This window comes from Poecile atricapillus, chromosome W (genome assembly GCF_030490865.1).
Source record: "Poecile atricapillus isolate bPoeAtr1 chromosome W, bPoeAtr1.hap1, whole genome shotgun sequence".
NCBI lineage: Eukaryota > Metazoa > Chordata > Aves > Passeriformes > Paridae > Poecile > Poecile atricapillus.
The window spans coordinates 52055424-52066286 of NC_081288.1; positions in this window are offsets into that span (position 1 = coordinate 52055424).

Genomic DNA, 10863 nt, shown 5'->3' on the forward strand with positions numbered 1-10863 from the left:
TAACACATAGGAAACTTTTGCTAGATTTAAATTTTTTTTTTTTACCCCTTATTTTCCTCAGCCAGAGGGATACTGCTTCAGGTTATCTGTTGGTTAAGGTATTATAAACCAAATAAATCATCAGATGAATGACCTATAATAAACCTGGAAGAAAATAAGGATTATATATTTGGGGATTTTGTTTGGTTTTGATACTGCTTCCAAGTGGTGATTACTTACACAAACCTGTGGAACTCAGGTGATGTTGACTGAATGACCGAAAAGGTGTTACACTCCACCTGCATAACATACAAAGTCCCCTGCAGAGAACTGGAAAACTGCAATTTACACATTTATACATTTATAGGAACCACTTCTTATTCATTACAAAGATGATAAGATTTTTCCTCATTACATATTGTATTAAACAAAAGTTGGTAATTTTATATAGTGTCAAAGATGAATAGGAAACAACGATACAAAAAAAAAAAGAAAATGGCAGAAGGAAATTATCACAAATTTAGGAATCAGGTACATATTACCTACATGAGCACTAAAATCCCAGGCAGAGGTTTAGTGGCTTTACTTCATTTTTTGTCTCCTACGTAGGGAAGGAGTTGCTGCTGGTAGAGATTGCTGCCACCAGCCACACAGCTTCATGGAGCCTGCTGCTTATTTCCTTGTAGATGAGAATTCCCCTGCTATTTTTCAGTTTTGTTTTCAAGCTGAATTTACAGTCTTCTCTGCAGTCTGTGCATTGCTCAAGGTCAGGCCACACTCTGCTAAAATAGCAAAAAATGTGTAATGGCTATATTTTACTACAGTTGAAATGCTGTTCCCTAACAAGCTGTGTATGGAAAAGCTTCAAGGCCAGTGAGACAAACAAACAGAAACTCAAGTAAAATAAACACAGTAAACAGAAACCTGTGGGTGGAGACATATGGAAGAGTCAGACACAGAATAGGGGGAGAATGGTAAAACCACTGCTGCTGCTGTCCTGGCAGGGGAACACCACAATGGCCGGGCCCTCTCAGTAGCCACATCAAAGTGTAGAAAAAGGGGAAAAAATGAAAAAATAGGGGTGAGAAACCCAGGAGAAGAGTAGCTTGAGACTGTAAATAGAATTACCTATGGAGAGAGCTCAGAAGCGTAAATAGTTAAAAGGCACTGAGAATCCCAGTTGGGCTTTTTTTGTAAGAGTTGGCATCTTAGAAAAGCTATAAACTTCACAGTAGTTCTGTAATGCTACTGTTCTGCTTATCACCTTCATTCTGCAGTGTTTGCTCATGGCAGTGATCCTCTGAGTGTGCAGTACGTGAAAGCTTCACTCATCTCTACTCTGCCTTAAACTTCAAAGAGTTGGCTCTGGGTACAATTTAAAATCACTTTCTGTAGTAAAGCACCATTATTATCTAAAGCAAAGGGAATGAAAATCCAGGGGGAAAAAAAAAACAAAACAAAACAAAACAAAATAAAAAAAGCCAACCACCTCCATAATATGGGCTTAGAATCAGGAGGTTGCATGGATTTTTTTTTTCCCTAAAAAATATTTTAGGGATGTTGATGTTTTTACTAAGCTTTTCATTTAGAATGACTCATAGCTGTGGCTTCCTATAACAGAAGGGATTCCTATTTGGCCTCCCTACAAGCCACCTCCTTCCATTTACATATAAATCAGATGCAGGAAGAGATTAGCAGCTTCATTCCAGTAAGTGGGAACAATCCAGGTCCTCTGACATTCACATTTAGCAGGTTTATAAGGAATTATGGTCTGTATAAAAGATTTGGAGAGGGGAAAAGCAGTTTGTTTATCCTTTCCAGGGTAAAAAAAAAAAAAAAATAAAATAAAAAAAATAAAAGTGTTGCTTGAGCCAAGGATTATGACAGAAAAACCGAGTGGAAATCCCAGAAATAAAAGCAACCTGTATTGACTTGAAATGCAACTGTGCTAGAGGTAACGGGTGTTTCTTCTTTGGATATAAGGAAAAAAATGAAGTCAATCTGCCAGGCTTTAATAGGAATGAGCAGCCGTATTAAAGGACCGATTTAAACCTAATAAAAACCACTGAACTTCAAAGACCAGGGTCATGCTTTTCACAATCTGGACTAGAAGGTAAACAGAACATGGATTCAGCAGAGAAATACAAAGCTTCAGCTGTATGGGTATAGGATCTCCCTACCTAAATCATCTACACCACATAAACACACACAGAGTACTATAGAAATGCCTCATTAAACATATATGCTGTTACATACACCGTGACCACTTTTTTCTCCCTATTTCAACTCCCCAGGGGCTGACTGGGTATTCTCGACCCTTGCTGGCCATCTGGAGCCAGCAATTACACCAGTGCAAAGCTGGTATAAATTTGCATTAGAACATTAGAACAAAGCTATTATGAACTATTCCCACTGAAATATGCATTTATATCTGACCACAGAGTTTTGCTGCAAGTTCAGCTCAGAAACCTAGGGAAGCAAAAATCTCTTCCAAAACAATTTTATTTGAATATCTTCCAAGTTATACACTTCAGCATTATAAACAAGGTTCGCTTGTGAAAGTGTATTTAAGTGTCCTTCCAGGAGGTCAACATTTAATACAGGTGAATTTGCAAGTCAAACTTTACTTTACAGATTTTTGTCAGTATAAACATTTATAAGGCAGATATTAGGATAACTTGATCTGTTTAGGAACTGAACCTAAAAGAATGTTATTTTTAATCTGCAAACTTACTTACAGGCTCTTAGCTACAAAGACATTTTCCTCAGAGTTTTTTCCAAATACCCTGATGTAAACAAAATTTGCCAGACTTTGCCTATATAACATTGCTTTGTCTTAGAGCACTTTCTCGGAAGGTGGGAGGAGAGATGAAGTGACACAAAATCTAGCTGCTGTTTATAGATGTCAGTATGGTTCCACACAGTGCTTTAGACTTGTTTGGCTCCCAAATGCCACCTCTGTGCTTGCATTGCCCTTCTTCGGAATTAGGGTGCAACTACTCCCCACTCACCAGGTAAGCTGCCCTAGGGAGGGGCATTTTTTCCCATGCAGCAATAGTGCTTGGGTTGCAGGGGCTTCAGGAGCAGAGCAGAAACAATGGAGACACTCCAAAGGAGGGGGAATTGGGGAGGAAGTAAGCACAGAGAGGGGGAAATGGCAAAAGAATCACAGGACAGGTGAGTAAAAAAGCTGATGAGCTGCTGCTGGTAAAAAGAGAGTTGACAATTTCAAAACTCCCACTTCATTTTTAAAAAAATATTCTTTCTTTTAAAAATTAAGTTGAACAGCATTTTTATGAAATGCATAGTCATTCAATCTTAGTCCTTACAATACATTTTTTCTTTACTTTGCCAAACCAAAGCCACATATTAAATCATTCTACCTACGCTACGGATGATGTTACTATCTAATATAGTAGCTCTCCAGAATTTAGCTATCTCTGGTTTTGGGCCTTTTATGTAAAATAATACAAAGAGTGATTTAGATTTTTGGCATTGCTTGGTATGGTCACAAGTGCTCATACCAACAGTTCTCCAGAATAGATTACAAAAAATCTTACAGCTGCAGTTTCAAGTTATTTATATGAAAATCATTCATTTGCAGAAGGCAGATGTCAAAAGAAGAGGGAACTGAAGGTTCAGGTATGATTTACTTTTCTGTTCTGCCTGTTTTTTTCAGGGCATTTCAAATTAAAAAATAATTTATTAGGTTATTAATAATTAAAATGTTAATTATCAATGGCAAACAATTGGAAAAAAAAAAAAATAGAAGGCTAAATAAGCTAAAGACGAAAACACCAAGTTACCAAAGTATGATATACTAGCCTACTGGTAAAAACCCAGATAAGGCTTTTGTTTCGTTTTCTGCCAAAATCAGGAAAGTAGAAAACTGCTTATAGTTCAGCCATGGACAAGGAATTTTTTTGTAAATGATATCCATAACATTTAATGAATGAATAACAGAAAACTAAGCACATCTTTTTAGGTGAACCATGGACATCCAGTCTGCATATTATTTGCTTTTATAATATGAAAAGGAAATGGTAACAAGTATCCAAGCTAATACCTTTCCTGTAGTCAAACAGTTCCACCTCAGGAACTATGCAATAGGATACAATATATCATCATTCATCATCTAAGGTATTAAATACAACTTCACCCATATCACAAGGTCATGTCTTCCAATGGTCATTTAAAAAACCCACAACTTTGGATTAAAAAATAAATATGCTGGTTTCAGAAAAAACAGGTCTTATTGTAAGAGTTCTGAGTTTGTGGTATCTTGGGGATGCTCAAATTCCTGCATTTCTCGTTGCTGTCCCACATGAACGTAAGAACTTCACAGAGAATCTTCAGAAAGTTATATTTACAGTTTCTTCTTCCTCTTCATCAAGGTCAAAGAGATTTAAAGGTACTCAGGAACTCACAAAAGCAGGATCCTTATTTATAATCTTCTCCGTGCCAGAGCAAGTGTCAGCTGGTCTTTGATCCTGTAAACAGAAAGATCTCCCCATCCACTCATTAATAAGGGCTGGGAACTGGCACTTTTCCTGGCCCTGTGCCTTTCTGAGTCAGAAAGAACCCCAGGCTCAGCACCTACCACTGTGGTCCCTGGAGATATAAGCTCAAAGATAACAGACTGACATTACAAAACAACACTGAATTTCAGAGTTATGTTTTTATTATTTATTATGCATCGTTTTAAAGTTACAGACTTTTCCTCCAACACATCTTGAGGCTCCATCCAATTTTAAGAGGTATCCTGGTTTTTCAAGATAAACAGTTGACTGTGAGTGATGCATAGGTTATATGCAATGGATGCAGAACCAGATGGTCTGCTCTCTTTGCCTGCATGGGGGCAGAGGGAAGTAAAGTCTGTGCTTGTAGAGACAAGCCCTGAAAGTTAAAGCTCGCGGTCCCCAGAGGAGAAAAGTAGGAAGCAATTCTCATTTGGGTGGGACAGCACATTTTGAAAGTGATTGCATCAGGAACAGGAGAGCACTTGGGTGCAGAAAAAAGTGTCTTACCCTCCTCAAGAACAAAAGGAGGAAATACCATCACTCCTTCCTTTGGAGGTATTTTGACAGCATCAGATGGAATATTTGTACAAGTGCGTGAATATACTCACAGGCACACATGCATAAACACATACAGGCATCTAAGATTGAAGCTGCTCCATATTCTGGACTAATCACAGTATCACACCACCTCCTGCTCCACTCCAGTGAGGAAGATGGAACAGGAGGGAGGAAGAACAAAGATGAAGAAAATAATAGGGATCCCAACAAATAAATCGTCTCCAAAAATGACATCCTTTTGATGCTTTATTTCACCCTTCATCATGAGTTTCCCTCATCTCACTAACTTAGGAGAAGTATGAACCCTCTGTTCTCCAATAAGCATTAAAGTGGTTTCTTTTTCACTTGCTTTAGCACTGCCTTTTACTGGCAGTCCAGAGGCTTATTACATTCCTTATTTCTGAAAAATGTCTAATGCCTTTTGACATCCTTGCCAAAAATAATTTCAACTGATTAGTCATCTTATGTTTTTGTATCATGACCATTATTCAAAGCTTTTGCTAATTTGCTAAATGGTCCAAAATGAACATACATATTCATCCCACTGGTAACAATGATGCATTCAGAAGAGTGCACGCTGCAGATGTCACACTGAATCATTCATATCAACCCAAATGACAGGTGGTGGCATTGCCCAGAAAACACATTACTCATTTAGAGGTAACTTAGACTCTGATGCCTACTTGCCGAGCTGTTTTAATATTCACGCCTAATCAGAGGTTTCCCAAGCTGTTTACATGTTCACTCCTAAGAGGGAAGCCAAGTTTCCCTACAGTTCACACATTACAAGTCACATGGCAGTTCTCCTGCCTGCCTTTTCTTTGGGTTCATGCTTGCTCCATCTGGACTATCAGTAGCTCTTCTGCAGTAGGAAGGATGGAGTGTGACCCCATACCTGTCTAGGGAAAAGACTGGGAAATGGGAGGGGGCCATCACTTCCTCAGGATGTGGAGGAAACTGAATCAGATCTTCCACTTCCCAGGGAAGTGCTTTCCCCCAGGTCTTCAGAACATGGCCACTGCCTTTCCCTCTTCCCTTGCAGACCTGAGAGTGCTCAAACTACTTCTAGCAAATCAAGCCCTTACAGGTAAAAGCCCTGAACTGATTAATTTAGCCACAAACTGAGGCCCTATCATCTGTGGTAATGCCACTGAAGGTATCCAAATAACTTTCAGGTTTAAGATAAGTGTTGAAGCACCTACAGAGCCCAGGCATGCTTTACATTAATTGTCTAGGAAAGTCTAGTTCCTTAAACTGGGCTTGTAAAGAAACATTAGTGCCTGAATTGTGAGTCTGCCATTAATTTCTCTGACTTCATTCACGTGCTGTGCAGAAGTATGGGCCTGAGCATAAACTGGAATCCAGACCCAGAGACGGCTTTAAGGTAATACTTGGGGATTGCTAGAAGAGAAGGTTGGAAACCATGAGCAAAATTCAATATGAATCTTAATATATGACCTTATTTTTCATGGATCACAGCTAGGGTGAGAGCCTCAGCGTGCTCCAGAGAGTCAGTGAAGAGGCAGTGTCTCCATTAATGCTGGTAGCTGGCTCACTTTCACAGAAAGCTAAAAGTAGCCACAAAGTCAACTATCTTGTGATAATTTTCTAGAATGTCTGTAATTTAGCACTGAACTCAGATTAAATGCTAATAGGGTTTTCTGTGTTTATATCCCTTCCTAATTTCTAAAAGCACTTTATAACAGTTTCTCTAACAAAATATTTGTATCAAGAAGCCACAGAGTTTCAAGTGGGATAAGGTAATTTCACTGATACCAAATCGGAGGTAAAAACATTAAGACTACGGTGGTTCAGTTACTGACACTAACATTCCTTTCTTACCTCCTTCCAAATTTTAACTTGAGGTTAAAAGCCAAGATTGGATGGAGGCTCAGAATGTCTTGGCTCTCCTTAATCGGGGTCTTCTTAACATTCTGAATTAGCAAATATTTTCATGTGGGATCTTCACTTTCCTTACTGCAAAATAAAAATTAACTCCTTAAAGCCAAATATAAAATATCCCCTTTTTCTTCTCTGCATAATATTAAATTATGGAAGGCAAATTTTTTTCTTGATGCCAAAGTTGTTCAGTTTGTTTAGTTTTGCTTTGTTTTTTTTTAATTGCAGCTCAATTGAGTTGTTGAAGAGGTAGTGAATAGTATAAAGTGAATGGGACAACAAGAAGGATAAAAATCTGGAGGCCAGTCTAGCTTCCATTAGCAGTTTCAATGGAAAAAAAAAATCTTCTCAGCTATTTTTCAATTTCATTAGATCACATTTTATCTTGGAAATTATTCTTCAGATCATTTCTTAATCAGAACAAAATAATTAATGAGAAATTTCTCAATTGTTCTTAAAAAAGATCTGGAAATCTAACAGCTAATAAATTTAGAAGTCAACTAAAAAATAAATAGTTTATTCTTTTTTTTACTATTTAACAAATAACTAGGGATTTTTCTCTTTTTTTAATGACTCAGTGCTTGTATTGTATTGTTTTTCATAACAAGAAGAAAATTAAGTGTAGAGAAGACTGACTCATGGTATTTTCTATATGGTAATAGGACATGCCTTAATGTCTTAGACACAGAGACTTTTCCAAGAAAATGTGCTAAAAGCAAAGTATTTTGCCTGTATGCCCTTGAAGTCATGAGCTTTTGAATTCACTTAGAGAAGGACTGGAAAAAGAATGAGAATATTTAAATGTAATTCTGTGAAGACCATATATTTAGAGGTAATTTAATTTCCATCAGGTCTTCTCTTTCTTATATCTTTGCCATGTACAGTTTTGTTTTGGCCAACTGCCATTAGAAATCAAGTTAATACGGGTGAACTATGTACTTTATGTTGAATTTTTGATGTCTAAACTAGAATGCACTGTTCCCAAAGAGCAATAAAAATATCTACATCTTAAGGGCATTTTAATATTCGCATTTGGAAAGTATTCCTCTCTTCACAGCTGTTATCCAGCCAAAAAAACAACGCACAAGCACAGCCAGCAGCTTGGAGTGGAAAGGAGCTATTTATTTCCTTGCTACGGTCCAAGGTGTTTTCAGGACTAGTGAATACAGTTTCCTGTTTTTAGACTGTTCTTAAAAGTGGGCCATTGGGGAAGCAGCTTATTCCAAAAGTTGCACTAACTTCAGAGTGACCGTGCTGATTTCCCTAAATTAGGCCTGGTTTATGTCACCATGGCACAGTCTCTTTTATATTTTACGAAACAACACAAAGTACTCAATGCATGTTGAAGTATGGATGCAGCCATACTGCTGATATGCAACACTGGGGACAGCTTCAGGTTTGCGAAGCCTTTGGAGTGACCAGTGCGACTGCAGGTGGCACTTGAGACAGAAGTAGGTGTCCAAACATGTGTCTTCATCTTCTGCACTGCTCTCTGTCATGCCAAGAAAGCAGCATTTTTTGACAGGTGCCTTACTGCAGCACAACTTTCAGTAGACTATTGGCAAGCTCTTGGAAGCCAAGAAATTTATATTTCTTCACTGACAGCTCTTTAATTTATTCATAGTCTTTTAGGTGTTTATATAAAGAAGTTTTCTCAAAATATATCTCAGTAAATTGAAGGATTTCTGGAAACTTACAAAACACAGGTCCCTTTGAAATTAACTCAATGCAAATTTGAATGCATTGCAATATTTCAGTGTTTTAAGAAAGCTTTTTCTGCAGGCAAGTATACAGCTTGAAAGAATCCTAAATCATGAATTGATATTTATCCTCATAGTCAATATTCTGATCTCTTCAAATGTAACACAGAGTTATTACATCCCTTTCCACATTGTTTACATGAGCATTTTGTTACTCTATATATAGAAGTGCCCTGGGCTGAGTTTTCTCAGCCTGCTGATGGTGGAGAAAAATAAAATGTTGTTTCTGTACTAAAATAGCCCACACATTTACAGGACTACACACTTCAGATTCTTTTCAGGTACTATGCAATTTAGGGCTGAGTATAGTTCCAGATGGGAGTTAGTAAGCCTATTTTTGATGTTTTTCCACCTAGTTGCTTTATTTGTGTTATCACATAGTTGCTGTCACGCTTGCAGGATGACATTCTTGCAGGCTCAGCACTACAGCTGGACTATAGCCCATCTTTCTCTGTGTAACTCGTACCTGAATTAGATTTTTAATTCTTATTACTTCAGTACTGCCCAAAATTCACACAACTTCAATTGTAGCATGTCTAATCATTACTAATTACACTTGCAATAAACAAAATCTGAGTATTTTCCAGTAGATTAAATTACACAAATTATCTTGAATAATGATCAGGTTTAAATTTCACTAGACCTAGGGGAAGCTCTGCCCTGCAAGATTTACTGGTGACTTAGTTTGATTCCTGTGTTTGAGACACTCTCTCATGCCTTTATCTAGAAACCATTCACAGAAATGTGTTTATTCACTAGGTTAACATTTATTTGGAATGTATATTAAGACCAAACAAGGACTGATAATGGGATGTAGTGTTTTTGAAAATACAATCCAGTGAAAGATGTTCTTGAAAGATCTTGATTTTCCTCTTCTCTTCTTCAGGATGTGTGAATTCATTCATAATTCAAGTTTTAACTTTGCTGAAGAATTTTTTAACATTTAAGGATTTAGTAAAATTTTCGGATTGTGAAAAGCTGCAGAGCAAAAGCTCACCAAATGACAATGTTTTGAACTATTTTTCATAGTGTGTTGCTTCATTCTGTCGATATTCAGCATCCCCTGGACATCTGGAGACAGTGCTGTCCCTGCAGAGATTCGCTTGTCCTGCTTTCTCTGCTAACTTGTGCAAGCTGAGCACGCTTTTTATCCCCTGAGGAACAAAGGCTGTTTTCCTATTGACAGATCCAGAATCAGAGAGCAGAATGGGACCCTAAAAAGGATGACCAAAACATGACACTCAGAATTTCTCATGTTAACTAGTTTTCTTGAGAAAAATACATAAAGTTTACATGCATAAACATAGAAATACATATTGGTAGGAAAAGAGTTTACTGTAGCAGTGTCTGTATTTAAGAAAAGTGCACAATGTTGAAGAGTTCAGTGTATTGGACAAGAAAAACTTCACAAATTCATCATTAAATGAATTAATGAGGAGTTTACTGATTGAACAGCTGCTCTGCTTTACCTGCTATCAGACTGGAAAAAATTCTACAGTTATCCATATAAATTTGAATTATATTTTTGTCTGTTTCCAAGCACATATTTTCTAATCACACAAACTGATTAAGAACTCTGTCTAATCAGTGGCACCACACAAGATTTTATGGTAAGTATTGTGGAAAATATATTTCCATACATGTATTAATAATCATCATTAATACTCAACACAGACTTCAATTTTTTTAATAATATTGTTTATTATTATTATTACTGTTGTTGTTGTTGTTATCAGTGTAATTATATTCTGAAAATTTCATCCTAAAGGTTTCTCATCCCACCTGCATTAAAAATAGGTTTCTACCTCTGGATTGGTTCTTACAATGAGAAAACAATTATGTTACAAAGAAAAAAGTAAAAAAAAAATATTAAAAGATGATGTAATGAATAATACTAATACCATAACACATTTTGATAAAATAAGAAGAAAAAGAAAATAATAATTTTCTTATAAATCTGTAGTTTTATAATTATAGTCTACACATCACATATTCTGAGGAAATGATAGAACTTCCTGTTCTTTCACATCTGGAACATTAGTAAGCTCAAGCTCCAAAAAAACAGAGTCTAAATAATTTACCACCCTGTTTATTTCAAAGACCTCCTTCCAGAATTAAAGGAAATCTATTTGCATGTTTCCAAAGGC